Source organism: Homarus americanus, unplaced genomic scaffold (assembly GCF_018991925.1).
Source record: "Homarus americanus isolate GMGI-L3 unplaced genomic scaffold, GMGI_Hamer_2.0 scaffold25860, whole genome shotgun sequence".
NCBI lineage: Eukaryota > Metazoa > Arthropoda > Malacostraca > Decapoda > Nephropidae > Homarus > Homarus americanus.
Window position 1 is genome coordinate 1,346,550 of NW_024724693.1, and position 17,500 is coordinate 1,364,049.

At 46.3% G+C, this 17,500-nt stretch overlaps 1 pseudogene; it reads left to right on the forward strand.

Moving 5' to 3' along the window:
- The window catches only part of LOC121864490, an 83,396-nt pseudogene that overhangs the window by 58,930 nt on the left and 6,966 nt on the right, over positions 1–17,500 (forward strand).

Below are 17,500 nucleotides of genomic sequence, written 5' to 3' on the forward strand. Positions count from 1 at the left end.
GGGGTTGAATTACACCACTTAGGACAAAGCATATAAATTCTTTGTCTCCTAACTAGTGAAGGTATCTAGTTAAGGTAGAGTCTCAGTGTTAATTTTGTCTCCTAACTGGTGTGTTAAGTGAAGGTATCTAGTTAAGGTAGAGTCTCAGTGTTAATTTTGTCTCCTAACTGGTGTGTTAAGTGAAGGTATCTAGTTAAGGTAGAGTCTCAGTGTTAATTTTGTCTCCTAACTGGTGTGTTAAGTGAAGGTATCTAGTTAAGGTAGAGTCTCAGTGTTAATTTTGTCTCCTAACTGGTGTGTTAAGTGAAGGTATCTAGTTAAGGTAGAGTCTCAGTGTTAATGTTGTCTCCTAACTGGTGTGTTAAGTGAAGGTATCTAGTTAAGGTAGAGTCTCAGTGTTAATGTTGTCTCCTAACTGGTGTGTTAAGTGAAGGAATCTAGTTAAGGTAGAGTCTCAGTGTTAATGTTCTCTCCTAACTGGTGTGTTAAGTGAAGGTATCCAGTTAAGGTAGAGTCTCAGTGTTAATGTTGTCTCCTAACTGGTGTGTTAAGTGAAGGTATCTAGTTAAGGTAGAGTCTCAGTGTTAATGTTGTCTCTTAACTGGTGTGTTAAGTGAAGGTATCTAGTTAAGGTAGAGTCTCAGTGTTAATGTTGTCTCCTAACTGGTGTGTTAAGTGAAGGTATCTAGTTAAGGTAGAGTCTCAGTGTTAATGTTGTCTCCTAACTGGTGTGTTAAGTGAAGGAATCTAGTTAAAGTAGAGTCTCAGTGTTAATGTTGTCTCCTAAGTGGTGTGTTAAGTGAAGGTATCTAGTTAAGGTAGAGTCTCAGTGTTAATGTTGTCTCCTAACTGGTGTGTTAAGTGAAGGTATCTAGTTAAGGTAGAGTCTCAGTGTTAATGTTGTCTCCTAACTGGTGTGTTAAGTGAAGGAATCTAGTTAAGGTAGAGTCTCAGTGTTAATGTTCTCTCCTAACTGGTGTGTTGGCGAAGGCATCTTAGTTGCTGCAGAGTCTCGGTGTTAATTTTGTCTCCTAACTGGTGTGCTATGAAGGTATCTAGTTAAGGTAGAGTCACAGTGTTAATCGTGGTTCCCCAACTGGCGTGTTGGCGAAGGTATCTAGTTAAGGTAGAGTCTCGGTGTTAATTTTGTCTCCTAACTGGTGTGTTAAGTGAAGGTATCTAGTTAAGGTAGAGTCTCGGTGTTAATTTTGTCTCCTAACTGGTGTGTTAAGTGAAGGTATCTAGTTAAGGTAGAGTCTCGGTGTTAATTTTGTCTCCTAACTGGTGTGCTAAGTGAAGGTATCTAGTTAAGGTAGAGTCACAGTGTTAATTTTGTCTCCTAACTGGTGTGTTAAGTGAAGGTATCTAGTTAAGGTAGAGTCTCAGTGTTAATTTTGTCTCCTAACTGGTGTGTTAAGTGAAGGTATCTAGTTAAGGTAGAGTCTCGGTGTTAATTTTGTCTCCTAACTGGTGTGTTAAGTGAAGGTATCTAGTTAAGGTAGAGTCTCGGTGTTAATTTTGTCTCCCAACTGGTGTGTTAAGTGAAGGTATCTAGTTAAGGTAGAGTCTCGGTGTTAATTTTGTCTCCTAACTGGTGTGTTAAGTGAAGGTATCTAGTTAAGGTAGAGTCTCAGTGTTAATTTTGTCTCCCAACTGGTGTGTTAAGTGAAGGTATCTAGTTAAGGTAGAGTGTCAGTGTTAATTTTGTCTCCTAACTGATGTGTTAAGTGAAGGTATCTAGTTAAGGTAGAGTCTCAGTGTTAATTTTGTCTCCCAACTGGTGTGTTAAGTGAAGGTATCTAGTTAAGGTAGAGTCTCGGTGTTAATTTTGTCTCCTAACTGGTGTGTTAAGTGAAGGTATCTAGTTAAGGTAGAGTCTCAGTGTTAATTTTGTCTCCTAACTGGTGTGTTAAGTGAAGGTATCTAGTTAAGGTAGAGTCTCAGTGTTAATTTTGTCTCCTAACTGGTGTGTTAAGTGAAGGTATCTAGTTAAGGTAGAGTCTCAGTGTTAATTTTGTCTCCTAACTGGTGTGTTAAGTGAAGGTATCTAGTTAAGGTAGAGTCTCAGTGTTAATTTTGTCTCCTAACTGGTGTGTTAAGTGAAGGTATCTAGTTAAGGTAGAGTCTCAGTGTTAATTTTGTCTCCTAACTGGTGTGTTAAGTGAAGGTATCTAGTTAAGGTAGAGTCTCAGTGTTAATGTTGTCTCCTAACTCGTGTGTTAAGTGAAGGTATCTAGTTAAGGTAGAGTCTCAGTGTTAATGTTGTCTCCTAACTCGTGTGTTAAGTGAAGGTATCTAGTTAAGGTAGAGTCTCAGTGTTAATTTTGTCTCCTAACTCGTGTGTTAAGTGAAGGTATCTAGTTAAGGTAGAGTCTCAGTGTTAATTTTGTCTCCTAACTGGTGTGTTAAGTGAGAGTATCTAGTTAAAGGTAGGAGTCTCAAGTGTTAATTTCGTCTCTAACTGGTGTGTTAAGTGAAATTATCTAGTTAAAGGTAGAGTCTCGAAAGTGTAAATTTCGTCTCTAACTGAATTGTGTTAGAAAATTATCTAGTTAGGTAGAGTCTCAGTGTTAATTTTGTCACCTAACTGGTGTGTTAAGTGAAATTATCTAGTTAAGGTAGAGTCTCAGTGTTAATTTTGTCTCCTAACTGGTGTGTTAAGTGAAGGTATCTAGTTAAGGTAGAGTCTCAGTGTTAATTTTGTCTCCTAACTGGTGTGTTAAGTGAAGGTATCTAGATAAGGTAGAGTCTCAGTGTTAATTTTGTCTCCTAACTGGTGTGTTAAGTGAAGGTATCTAGTTAAGGTAGAGTCTCAGTGTTAATTTTGTCTCCTAACTGGTGTGTTAAGTGAAGGTATCTAGTTAAGGTAGAGTCTCCGTGTTAATTTTGTCTCCTAACTGGTGTGTTAAGTGAAGGTATCTAGTTAAGGTAGAGTCTTAGTGTTAATTTTGTCTCCTAACTGGTGTGTTAAGTGAAGGTATCTAGTTAAGGTAGAGTCTCAGTGTTAATTTTGTCTCCTAACTGGTGTGTTATGTGAAGGTATCTAGTTAAGGTAGAGTCTCAGTGTTAATTTTGTCTCCTAACTGGTGTGTTAAGTGAAGGTATCTAGTTAAGGTAGAGTCTCAGTGTTAATTTTGTCTCCTAACTGGTGTGTTAAGTGAAGGTATCTAGTTAAGGTAGAGTCTCGGTGTTAATTTTGTCCCCTAACTGGTGTGTTAAGTGAAGGTATCTAGTTAAGGTAGAGTCTCAGTGTTAATTTTGTCCCCTAACTGGTGTGCTAAGTGAAGGTATCTAGTTAAGGTAGAGTCTCAGTGTTAATTTTGTCTCCTAACTGGTGCTAAGTGAAGGTATCAAGTTAAGGTAGAGTCACAGTGTTAATTTTGTCTCCTAACTAGCGTGTTAAGTGAAGGTATCTAGTTAAGGTAGAGTCACAGTGTTAATTTTGCAGCCATTTTGTTCCTGAACCATGTGGGAGGATCTCGTAAGTCTGCCGTGATGAGAAAAATTGAACGTAGAAACTTTTGAGGCTCTGAATCCTGGGGCGACTATTGGCTTAGAGTGAGGAGGGAAGGGAGGGGGGAAGGGAGGGAAGGAGGAGGAAGTGAGGGAAAAGAAGGAGGGGAAGTGAGGAAAAGGAAGGAGGAAGTGAGGGAAAAAGAGATTAGAAAGAGGGAAGGAGACAGACAAGGAAGAAAGGAAGAACAAGAAAATGAGGGTTAAAGGAAGGAAATGGAGGCAGAGAGAGAGAGAGGTGGGAGGTTAATCGATAATCAGTAAAGAGACAGAAGGAAAAAGTGGGAGGGAGGAAGGGAAGGAATGTGATAAATGAAGTGGATAGGCGTGAGAGGAGGGAGGGAGGGAAGGAACGTAGACAGCAGTATGATTGATGAGAGGAGGAAATGAGAGAGAGAGGTGTCTTCTATATGGTGGGTATGGAGGGGGTGGGAGGAGAGTGGAGGGGTGGGAGGGAGGAGTGGAGGGAGGGAGGGAGTGGAGTGGAGGGGGTGGGAGGAGGGAGTGGAGGGGGTGGGAGGGAGTGGAGGGTGGGAGGGGAGTGGGTGAGTGGTGGGAGGAGGGAAGAACTTGCAAACAAACGCAAACACAACAAACAAACACACACACACACACACACACACACACACAGGTACACACACACACAGGTACACACACACACACACACACACACACACCGCATCAATTAACATACCTGTAATGCCTGTTCCACCTGAGCTAAATGGAACCTTTCATATTATTTTACATCATATTTATACATTTATACATTATATTATATTTTATGTGTTGCTTATTTGACCTTTTGGGCTGTTTTGGGAGGAGTTTCTTCTGTCTGTCTGTCTGTCTCACTATCTATCTATGTATCTTTCTTCTATCCATGTATCTATTTATCTATCCATCCATCCATCGGTCTATCGGTCTATCTATCTATCTACCTGCTCGCCAAATGCCTCCAGAACGGGTGAAAGGATTTGCATCAAAGTTTGTCCGTTTGACCAATATGTGATAAACGCCATTTAAGAAACTTTGGTGGGGAATCGTGCCAAGAGTTTCCCAATTATTGTCATGGTTTCCTTTAGCGACTGGTAATATTTAAGGTTTTTCGGTGACTAGAGAAAAACCTGTGATATGTTTTCGGTGATTAGAGAAAACCTGTGATGTGTTTTCGGTGATTAGAGAAAAACCTGTGGGAGGTTTTCGGTGATTAGAGATAACTGGTTTAAATCCACCCAGGTGATGTTTTATTGATGTTAAATTTAGTTCTTGTTGATTTGTTATAATTCGTGTCAATAATTTCTTAATAAATAATTCAGATTCTATAATTCGTCTGTTTTATTTAAGTCAGAATTTTTACTTATTTTATTTATATATTGAGATATTTATTGTTTCTTTCTGTTCTAATTATAACTTTATCTCTACCTGAATAAGAGGTAAAATTTGAGTATTATTTTGTATGTAAACTGTAAATAGAACTTTCTTATTTCCAGGTTCTAAATTCGTCCTTGTCCTTCCTTCAAACGTAAACATCTTTCAATTATCCTGTCGCCTAACACACAATTCCTCCTTTACCCTTTCCCTCTTCCCCCTTCCCCTCCTTCTCCCTTCCCCCTTCCCCTCCTTCTCCCTTCCCCCTTCTCCTACTTCTTCCCCCGCCTCCTTCCCCCCTTTCCACCCCCTACTCCCTGCTCTTCTCACCATTCAAAAATTATTTCCTTAAAAATTTCTCAAACTAAATTTCATCTCTATCTCTCTCACTATCTCTCTCTCTATCTCTCTATCTCTCTCTCACAGTGTGTTTCGAGGAGGAGGAAGAGGAAGGTGAGGAGGGGAGGAGGAGAGAGGAGTGGCGCCCCCCAGGTCACCAACCTCGCTTCCTTCACGACTACCTCACAGCTAATCTATCCATCCAGCTTGGCGCCACTGCCCACCTACACTGTCGCATCGCGGGGCTGAGAGACCAGTCGGTAAGTGTTGTGTGTTATGTTCCGGGTCTCACGAGATGTTGCTGTCACATTTAGCCCTCAGGAGGAGTTATGGGGCTGTTACCTGTCACATTTAGCCCCCAGGATGAGTTGTGGGGCTGTTACCTGTCACATTTAGCCCTCAGGTGGAGTTATGGGGCTGTTACCTGTCACATTTAGCCCCCAGGATGAGTTGTGGGGCTGTTACCTGTCACATTTAGCCCTCAGGAGGAGTTATGGGGCTGTTACCTGTCACATTTAGCCCTCAGGAGGAGTTATGGGGCTGTTACCTGTCACATTTAGCCCTCAGGAGGAGTTATGGGGCTGTTACCTGTCTGACCTGTCTGTTAGCCCTCAGGAGGAGTTATGGGGCTGTTACCTGTCACATTTAGCCCCAGGATGAGGTTATTGAGGCTGTGCCTGTCTGTTGTTACAGCCTCAGGAGGAGTTATGGGGCTGTTACCTGTCTGCATTTACAGCCCTCAGGAGGTTATGGGAGTATTATCTGTCACATTACAGCCCTCAGGAGGTGTTCGAGACTGTTATCTGTCACATTTAGCCCTCAGGAGGAGTTATAGGGCTGTTATCTGTCACATTAGCCCTCAGGAGGAGTTATGGGGCTGTTACCTGTCACATTAGCCCTCAGGAGGAGTTATGGGGCTGTTACCTGTCACATTTAGCCCTCAGGAGGAGTTGTGGGGCTGTTACCTGTCACATTTAGCCCTCAGGAGGAGTTATGGGGCTGTTACCTGTCACATTTAGCCCTCAGGAGGAGTTATGGGGCTGTTATCTGTCACGTCCTTGGTCTGAGAAAGTATTACTGTCGTTACTCTTCATCACCAGACATCAGGTGGTATTGCAAATCATCCTATATGCTTAATGAGTGGCCTTAACTATTCACGCTATATGCTTAATGAGTGGCCTTGAAAAAAAAGTATGGTATTAAATATGCTGAGTGAGTGGCCTGTGTGTGTGTGGTGGTCGGGGTAATTAAATGATCTCTGGGAATATTAAGAAGCCTGGGGCGGCCACAACACCTCCTGGGGCGGCCATAACACCTCCTGGGGCGGCCATAACACCTCCTGGGGCGGCCTCCTGGGCAGCCTGCTGCCTCCTGGGCAGCCACAGCACACTCCTGGGCGACCACAACACCTCCTGGGGCCACCTTGCCTCCTGGGGCGGCATAACACCTCCTGGGCGGCCCACAGCACCTCCCTGGGGCAGCCACAGCACCTCCTGGGAGAAGCACAGCACCTCCTGGGGCAGCCATAACACCTCTGGGGCAGCCGCAACACCTCCTGGGGTGACCACAACATGCCTCCTGGGGCGTACAGCACCTCTTAGAGCCGACCTGGCACCTCCTGGGGCAGCCTGGCACCTCCTGGGGCAGCCTGCTTGCCTCTGGGGCGTGCCAACACCTCCTGGGGCAGCACCTCCTGGGGCATGCACAGCACCTCTGGGCGACCACAGCACCTCCTGGGGCAGCTGGCACTGTCCTGGGGCAGCCTGCTTGCACTCTGGGGGCGACCACAGCACCCCTCCTGGGGCGGCCACAGCACCTCCTGGGCAGCCCATAGCCACCTCCTGGGGCAGCCCATGGCACCTCCTGGGGCAGCCCCAGCACCTCCTGGGGACATCCACATCAACACCTCCTGGGGCAGCCACAACACCTCCTGGGCAAGCCACCCAGCACCTCCTGGGCAGCCACAAACACCTCCTGGGGCATCCCAGCACCTCCTGGGGCAGCCGCAACACCTCCTGGGGCAGCCACCTTTCCTGGGCAGCCTGACACCTCCTGGGGCAGCACAACACCTCCTGGGCAGCCTGGCACCTCCTGGGAGCCACAGCACCTCCTGGGGCAGCCTGTGCACCTCCTGGGGCATGCCTCCTGGGGCGACCACAGCACCTCCTGGGGCATGCCAGCACCTCCTGGGCAGCCATAACACCTCCTGGGGCATACAACACCTCCTGGGCACCAGCACCTCCTGGGCAGCCTGCCTCCTGGGGCGGCCACAACACCTCCTGGGGCGGCCATAACACCTCCTGGGGCGGCCATAACACCTCCTGGGGCGGCCACAACACCTCCTGGGGCGGCCACAACACCTCCCTCTTCAAGGTATGAGAATAGTTCGTGTTGGTGAGGCTACAGATGAGGTGAGAACCTAACCTAACCTAACCTAACCTAACCTAACCCCGACCCCCAGGTAGCGTTAGGGTGTCTAATCTTCAGGTGAGTATTTTTTTATTTGGTTTGTGTTGTTCTGATAAATTATCGTTATTAATGGTGGTTCTCTCTCTCTCTCTCTCTCTCTCTCTCTCTCTCTCTCTCCTTTATCCCTTCATTCCACAAACAAACAGAGAGAGACGCTAAAACATACAGACAAAGAGATAAAAAAACACACAGACAGACAGACAGACAGAGAGATGAAGACAGAGACGGCCCGTGTAATGAAGTTAAAGAAAGTTTGGGGATGGTCTGAGTGAGAGAGAGAGAATAACGTATAAGAAAGACAAGTGAAATCAGACATACAGACAGGAGGAAACAGAGAGAAAGAGCGAAAGAGATAGAGGCAGAGAGAGAGAGAAAATGAGATCAAGGGAGAGAAGAAAATTCAAAGAGATAATGAGAGACAAGAGAGACTCACCAGAATAACACACACACACATCCCACCACACATTACACCCCTGCTTGAGAGATCCCTGGCTGAGAGATCCCTGGGTGGGAGATCCCTGGGTGGGAGATCCCTGGCTGAGAGATCCCTGGCTGAGATCCTGCCTGAGATCCTGGGAGCCTCTGCCTGAGATCCCTGATCCTGGCTGAGAAGATCCCTGCCTGAGAGATCCCTGCCTGAGAGATCCCTGCCTGAGAGATCCCTGGCTGAGAGATCCCTGCCTGAGAGATCCCTGCCTGAGAGATCCCTGCCTGAGAGATCCCTGCCTGAGAGATCCCTGGCTGAGAGATCCCTGCCTGAGAGATCCCTGGCTGAGAGATCCACCTTTTCAATTATTCACAACATTATTTTCACCTCAACGAGAGGCAGAGATGAATCCACCCCTTTTATAGTCGAGTCTCTGTACCATTTCTGCGTCATTTTGTGGTTCATAGTGTGAGTTAGGTTACGTTAGGTTAGGTTACGTTAGGTTAGGTTAGGTTAGATTAGATTAGATTAGATTAGATTAGATTAGATTAGATACGTTTTCTCATCACCAGTTAGAAGGAAAATTTAATTTAAGAATCTTTGAGCAGTGAGGATGAACAGAATGACCCACAACATCTGACACTGGGCGACCTGACACTAGGGGGGGGGGGTGAGAGCTGATGAACTCACCTGCCTGAAAACATCACCTGTGTAATAAATTTTCCTCTATTATCCCCCTCCCACACATCTCTCCTGCTGAGGTGTATACAAATGATGATTCGTGTTTGTCTGTGTGTTTGTGTGTTTGTGTGTTTTTGTGAGTGTTTGTGTATTTTTTTTATATCCCAAGTGTTTGTTTGTGTTTGTTTGTCTTTGTGTTTATGGGTATGTTTGTCCCACAGGTAAACAAATACCTGTCCAATAACCAAGTCTCAGGTGAGTTGGGTAATTAGCAATGTTCCCTCTGGTTCTGATTCCAGCTACAGACAGACAGACAGACAGACAGACAGACAGACAGACAGACAGACAGACAGACAGTAAAATCACCACACAAGTTTACACTACTTCAGTTCCTACGTAGACAGTGCAGATGAACAGTTCAGGTTAGGTAAGACTTTGAAACACGTAGAGGAATCCTAACCCGTGATGGATGCTAGAGTGAGAGAGGGCATCTACAAGACCCCCCCCCTCCCTCCCTCTACAGTAATGGTAGGAGACAGAGGGAACAATGAGAGAGAGAGAAATGTGTGAATGTGGTGAGAGACTTTAGGAATTAATGGTTACTAAGTAGGGTGAGATGAGAGATGTAGGAAACTCTGTGTGTATGGGGCAGAGAATGATACTTGTGCTAGTCGGAGTATTACACACGCGGGATGACACAGGTGGCATGACACGTACAGGTTAAGAGAAGGTGTTGAAAGGAATGACACCAGGTATTTAATCAGAGCAGCTTGGAGTAAGGCTCTAATGTTGGAGCGAGTGCTGTAGAGCCTGGGGGTGTATCAAAGAACTTTAACATTATTTTTGTCTTACTCCAGATACCGTGAGGTTTAACTCCTGACCTCACTAAGACTCACGTCAACTCACTCCCTTGTCTTGGCTGCAATTTTGGATCAATATTTCTTTCAGAGTTTAGTGAAGGAAGTGAGAATATACCGTCACGTGGTATATCACTGGGGACAACTGAGGGATAAATTACCCAGCAGTATTGTGGCAAAAGTTCATCATAGTGTAAACAGCGTGAGGAAGTTATGGTTGGCTGCCAGTGAAAAATAATGTTGTTCTCTGTACCACAAACCACCTTATGTTGTTGAGGGGGGTGGGGGGGGTAACTGCCAATCTATGACAATGGCATCAGTATCTACTGTACGAACCAAGCTTATGGCAGGGTTATGTTATGGTGCAACGCTTCCTGCAGATGAAACACCATTCTTGTGTCCGCTTCTTCCGGCCTACAGAAGTTGTTTCCTCTGACCACAACACATTGTCCAGATGTGATGACAGCCTCCTTGTTAGGGTGAAATTACTGCTCCCATTGTTGTCTGACAGAAATGCAAATAGTTCCTCCTTGTTATCTGGGTCACGGAGGAAGTCCCGCCACTTTCCTGTAGTGTTGTTGTGTCTGACAACCTTTCTCCTTGTGTCTTTCCCTCCTTTGTGTCTTGTAGACTCCTCTGTACTGCTTCTGAGGTGTGACCCAGACTCTCGCCTCCCCCCAGCTGCTGCATGATGTATGGCAGAAAGACGTCAGTGCCTTAGTATCCAAATGTTCTATTGCCGCTTGTACAGAGGAGATGCAACACGGCGCCACCTTCAGGGACCTCCACGTTAGAGCAGCTTGGTGGCTCTGTCACAGGAGGTGCAACACGGCCACCACCAGGGACCTCCACGTTAGAGCACAGGAGGTGCAACAGCGCCACCATCAAGATAGAGCAGCTTGGTGGCTCTGTCACAGAGATGCAACACGGCGCCACCATCAGGGACCTCCACGTTAGAGCAGCTTGGTGGCTCTGTCACGGTTATCTGTTCCAGACAAGTTATCAGGTCAGGAGCAATTCCTTCAACAATCAGGTCAATGGAGCGTGAAAATTCATTCTCACTGGATTGTTTCAGTGAGGCTACCAAGTTACCTTCACCAAGAACTTCAGTGTCAAGGGATTTTGGAGTATTTGTCCCAGTTGTTTTCACCAGGCAAGTCAGTAGGTCAGACTTCTTTCCCAAATGAATTTTCCTGTCAGACACAGATGGTGGGTACGGGTGATTCTCATGACGGTGGCCACATCAGTCCAGCTGTACTGTACTGTAGAGTCGGGAGAAATGGTTCACTTGTGATCTTATCCTCTTGTTTGGTTCTGTGTCTGAGTGCAGGACACCTCGAGAGTCGTAGGGAGTTCTCCTATACGGGGTCGTGAATAGACCAGATGCAGTCTGATTTGTGGCAGTCATTGTACTGATCCTTGCCGAGTGCCTCCACCACACACTCGTCAGGGACATCACCAGTGTCTTATGTTAGTAAGTCTCGAGTGTCATCCAGGAAAGTATTGCCCATGTTCATGATGGCCGCCACCAGGCTCAATGCTCGCTACCTCAAGTGGTTTTGAGTGGCTTTACACTCTCTGCAACGACTCCTTCAGCCGTGTTGCTACCACAGGTCCACCGAGCAACCATTTCCTTACACCACGTCATCATTCTCAGGAGATTAATTCCACATTAAGTGATATTCCCTGTGTTATATTATTGACTACAAGTAAACATTTAAATTACCATCAGCTCGTATTCACGTTTTAGATAAACTATAAATTTGTTATCCAAATTGTCGCTATATTTTGGTGGTTCGTGGCGTCAACAGGAGGAGTCTGCCACAAGGATCACCTGAGGATAATTATACCTTTATCCTCTACCCTCATAACACTGATATATAATGCTGCGTCATCCTTCCTGTATAACGCAACAATGACGGTGTACCAGGGACTTTAACCTCTATTGTCCCTCATGTTATTAGTTGATATCATGGTTAATGTTGTTGTGGTTAATGTTGTGTTGTGATGGTTAATGTTGTTGTGGTTAATGTTGTGTTGTGATGGTTAATGTTGTGATGGTTAATGGGAGATGAAAATATTCTGTTGACAACATAAAATAAATATTATTGGTGGAAAATTAATCTCTCTCTCTCTCTCTCTCTCTCTCTCTCTCTCTCTCTCTCTCTCTCTCTCTCTCTCTCTCTCGTGCTGACACAAGACAAAGTAAACACCGAATTAATGGGTGGCAGGAGGCGCCGCCATCTTGGAAATATCGACCAGTACCAACACACAAACAGACCCTCTTACGCCTCGCTGACTCCCAGTGGTCGTGAGATGCTGACTTTTGGTTTGGTTAGGTTAGTTTTGGTTGGGTTGGGTTGGGTTAGGTTGTCTGGGTTGGGTTGGGTTAGATTAGGTTAGATTATGATTAGATTAACTCAGTGATAGAAGCCTTCCCGTACAATACATTCGTACAGGTCAGACAGTAAGATACCTGTAAGATAATCCTCCAGGTAGGGTGATGTAGTGTGTGTGTGTGTGTATTTATCAGAGCAAAGACAAAGTTAAGAAAAATCAAGACAAATTATAATGCAACCCTGTTATAGTGAAGCACCTGGCCTAATTGGGTCGTTTGGCAGGTGAGAGAGGGCCAGACCAGGTAAATACTCTGGGAAATTGATCTCACAGGTAAAAATACTCATACATATTGATCTTATTGGTAAAATTGCTCTCAAATATTCACTGAAGATCCTCAAATTACCTGTTATGAAGAGACATGTATTTCCATATGTAACTTCAGGGTGTACCGTAAATACCTTTCATAAATCAGGCGGTGTATTCCTGACACATAAATAAAGATAAATCACTTAATGACCAAACTGTCAATTGTCAATAGTTTCAGAGTTACAGCACATGACAGGTTTGGTAGACCATAAGAACAAAAGAAAATAAGGAGTCTGCAATAGGCCGGTTGGCCTGTGCATACCACTCTCTATCATCCATGATTCTATCTAGTCTCGTTTTAAAACTTTCCAGAGTTCCAGCACTTACTACAAAGTTGCTAAGCTTGTTCCACTCGTCCACCACCCTATTTGTGAACCAGTTCCTTCCTATCTCCCTCCTAAATCTAAACTTATCCAACTTAAATCCGTTGCCCCGAGTCCTATCCTGCTCGGATATTATAAGAACTTTATCTATATCCCCTTTATTGATTCCTTTCACCCACTTAAATACTTCTATCATATCTCCCCGCACTCTTCGTCTTTCTAGGGAATGCAAGTTAAGTTTCTTTAACCTATCCTGATATGGAAGGTTTCTAAGTCCCGGAATCATTTTCGTCATGTATGTTGTGTTGATTAACCATGTTATTATATCCCCAGGTATAGAACATTAAATTATCATAAAATGTCACATATTAAACATAACACACTTGTTTCTGCCAGTGTTTACTGTTACACTTCTCAGTTATGTAATACATTTTCCTTACTTGTTTTTACAGTTAAATACATATATCAATATGTCCGTAGTTACTGTAAGGATCCTCATATATACAACACACTGTATGTAATGACTTGGGGTCGCACTGGATAGGCGACAGTACTAGACGGGGTCGCACTGGATAGGCGACAGTACTAGACGGGGTCGCACTGGAAAATGCTTGGGAACCCCTTCCTAGTGAGTGTCGCACACGTTCAAAGGCCCCGGGGGTGTTGTGGGTGTGGGTCACGCTGTCCTGTACACGGCGCCACAGTTCCTCGTGGTATGCGTCCTCTGTGGCATACACAGTGCTTCTTATGTGACCCCACAGGTAGAAATGAAGGGGATTTATGTCAGGTGACCGTAGGTGTCATCACCAAACCTGTCATGTGTTGTAACTCTGAAACGATTGACAATTGACAGTTTGGTCATTAAGTCAGTCATCATTATTTATGTGTCAGGAATACACCGCCTGATTTATGAAAGGTATTTACAGAACACCCTGTATAATAACAAGATATTTCACTGTCTATTAATTTGTTATTTATTATTTTATTCATTAAGATGATTATTGTACGTATTATTACTTTATATAGGTAATGCATGTAATAATTACTGGAGGTATGCATCTCTCTCTCTCTCTCTCTCTCTCTCTCTCTCTCTCTCTCTCTCTCTCTCTCTCTCTCTCTCTTTCATTATTAAATTCAGGTGGGGAAAAATATACCTGCCACATAATGGGTTAATTACGTCCAGGTGTTTCCCGCAGGTGTCGTGGTACCGGAAGAGAGGTGACGAGATCCAGTTGATTACCTTCGGCTTCCAGACATACCACAACGATGACAGGTGAGTGGGAGGAGAGTGGGAGGGAGGAATGGTTGAGAGAGAGAGGAGAAAGGTGGAGAGGGAAGAGTGATACAGAAGTGAGAGGGAAGGAGAGTGTAGACGGCATATTATTATTATTATTATTATTATTATTATTATTATTATTATTATTATTATTATTGTTATTATTATTATTATTATTATTATTATTATTATTAGTGTTGTTATTATTGTTATTGTTGTTGTTGTTGTTGTTGTTGTATTAGTATTATAAAGAACCGGATATAATAATTAATTAACAGAAAATGGGTATTAAAATATCACCTTATAGAAAACTTTTCTTCATGGGGAGACTCTGCTAGATTGTGTTGAGTCATCCGCGTGAATCCTAAAATGTAATCTTTTTTGGTTGGAGATTAAGTTCACGAGCTTAAAGTTGCCATGGTAGTGATTTTCTCAGGCTCAAACGACCCTCTTACACCCCCCCCACACACCCCACCCCCCCCCCACACACACCCCACACACACACACTGGGTCAACTCCAAACTAACCTTACAAAGCTTAAAAGAATTAATCACTACAGGTAAAGGTTCTTAATTGGACATTAGGAAAATTTACGTTGATGTTGTTTAGCGATGGTTGTGAGGGTCTGGGGGTGAATCTGGGAGGTGAGGTGAGATGAGGTCTGGTGAGGTCTGGGGTGAGGTGAGGTGGTGGGGGTGGTCTGAGTGAGGTCTGGGAGTGAGGTCTGGGGGTGAGGTCTGGGGGTGAGTGGATCTGGGTGAGGTGAGGTCTGGGGTGAGGGGGTGGTCTGGGGGGTGAGGGTCTGGGGTGAGGTCTGGGGTGGTCTGGGGTGGGGGTGAGGGTCTGGGGTGAGGGTGAGGGGTCTGGGGGTGAGGTCTGGGGGTGAGGGTCTGGGGTGAGGGTCTGGGGTGAGGTCTGGGGTGAGGTCTGGGGAGGTGGGTGAGGTCTGGGGTGAGGGTGAGGTCTGGGGTGGGGTCTGGGGTGAGGTCTGGGGGTGAGGTCTGGGGTGAGGTCTGGGGTGAGGAGGTGGTCTGGGGGTGAGGTCTGGGGGGGTGAGGTCTGGGGGTGAGGGTCTGGGGGGTGAGGTCTGGGGGTGAGGGTCTGGGGTGAGGTCTGGGGTGAGGTCTGGGGTGAGGGTCTGGGGGTGAGGGTCTGGGGGTGAGGTCTGGGGGTGAGGTCTGGGGTGAGGGTCTGGGGGTGGTGAGGGGGTCTGGGGGGTGTGAGGGTCTGGGGTGATGGTCTGGGGCAACAATGGGTATCGACTCCTTAGTAAGTTACCGAAGACAAATGTGGTAATTAGCCGTGTGCCGTAGTGTGCCCAGGTGAGTCTAAGGTGAGAATAAACCTCATGAGATTTAGATGAGGGAATAAAGTTACGATAGAGGGAAGGTGGGGCGAGGACCTAATGGTGGTGGTGAAGATGTTATGGTCCCGTTAGCTCCAGTGTGTGTGTGTGTGGTGGTAAGCAGGTGTGGTGGCAGGCAGGCAGGTGTGGTGGCAGGCAGGTGTGGTGGCAGGCAGGTGTGGTGTGAGGCTAGTGTGGTGGCTGGTGTGGTGGCAGGCAGGTGTGGTGGCAGGCAGGTGTGGTGGCAGGCAGTGTGTGGTGGCAGGCAGGTGTGGTGGCAGGCAGGTGTGGTGGCAGGCAGGTGTGGTGGCAGGCAGGCAGGTGTGGTGGCAGGCAGGTGTGGTGTGGCAGGTGTGGTGGCAGGCTGGTGTGGTGGCAGGCAGGTGTGGTGGCAGGCAGGTGTGGTGGCAGGCAGGTGTGGTGGCAGGCAGGTGTGGTGGCAGGCAGGTGTGGTGGCCTCTACCTCAGAAGAAAACACTACAATAATAGTCTCTTTGACTTCACAGTGACGCCATGTCGAAAACTTACTACTTGTCTCCTGTTCCGTAAATACCTAATTAAAAGTTTGACTCAAGTTTGTAAAGATAAACTTGAGACGTGTGTGTGTGTGTGTGTGTGTGTGTGTGTGTGTGTGTGTGTGTGTGTGTGTGTGTGTGTGTGTGTGTGTGCGCGCGCGTGCGTGCGTGCGTGCGTGCGTGCGTGCGTGCGTGTGCGTGCGTGCGTGCGTGCGTGCGTGCGTGTGCGTGTGTGTGTGTGTGTGTGTGTGTGTTTACTAACCTACAAACCTAACTAACCCCCCACAGGTAACGTTAGGGGTGTTTTAATCTACAGGTGAAATACATTAAGGTGGTATATACTCAGTAGGTAGTCACTGCGCCTTCTTCTACAGGTTCTCCCTCAGCTTCGCGGTGCCTAGTGACTGGCGGCTTCAGGTGAGGTCAGTCCAGGCCAGAGACGAGGGCACCCTACCAGTGTCAGGTCTCCACTCATCCCCCTATCACCAGGACCTTACACCTGCACGTTGTTGGTGAGTCTCTCTCTCTCTCTCTCTCTCTCTCTCTCTCTCTCTCATCAGGACTCCTGGAACAGTGAGGTTGGAAGCGGACTGACGCCCCCCAGTCTCTGCCCTTAATCTTGCCAACACGATAAATTTTTCAAACAGACCCCTCTCTCTCTCTCTCTCTCTCTCTCTCTCTCTCTCTCTCTCTCTCTCTCTCTCTCTCCTCTCTCTCGCGTGTCCCCTCCCTCATCCTTCACCCTTCCTCCTTCACTTCCACCCACAGCCATTTCTCCCCCACCCTATACACCCTAATAACCCCCACCTATACACCCACAATAACCCCACCCCATACACCCACATTCCACACCCCACCCCATACACCCCCCCCCACGCCACACCCACAATAACCCCCCACCCCATACACACAACCCCCCCACCCATACACCCACAATAACCCCCCACCCCACACACCCCCGCCCACAGAAACTAATCTGAGAGTTTTGTGAACAATAACTCTGAGAGGAGGAAGTTGGGGTCAGCCACACGCAGACACTTACCAAACTCTCACGAAATTCCATGACATTTTACCCCTCTACTCTTTCCTCCCCTTCTTCTCTTCCCCTTCCTTCCTGTCTTCCCTTTCCTCTTCCCCTTTCTCCTTCATCTCTTTTCCTTGTCAACCTTCTCCTTCCTCTCTTCTCCCTCTTTTCCTCCTCTTCCTCTTTTCCTCTTCCTTTTTCCCTCTCTTCTCCTTTTTTTACTTCTTCTTCCTCTCTTCTCCTTCTCTTCCCCTCCGTCTCTTCCTCCCCCTCACCCTCTCCCCTCCTCCTCCCCACGCAGGCTCTGGGGCAAATACATTAGGCACTTCCTTGTCTCCTGAGTAGGGGTGAAGAACAGTACATTACAGGGGCCTACCGGATAAAGATTGGGAGTTCTTGCTTGGCGTCCTGCATTCTTCTGAAGGCGGCGGTGCTGGGAAGATGTTGTGGACAGTAGGGAAAATTTTAGGCAGTGACACGACTAATTGTCCACCAGGAAGCTCGTCCACTTGTTTAGAGAAAAGCATGGAAGGTCTTTAGTGGAGGTAGTGTATTAACCTCCTGTGTGTTGGGTCTCCTCTCAGATGAAGGAAAGTCTTCTCTTGTTAGCTAAATAAAATATTAAAAATGGCGTCCCTGTAGTGAAGGTGTTGATGATAA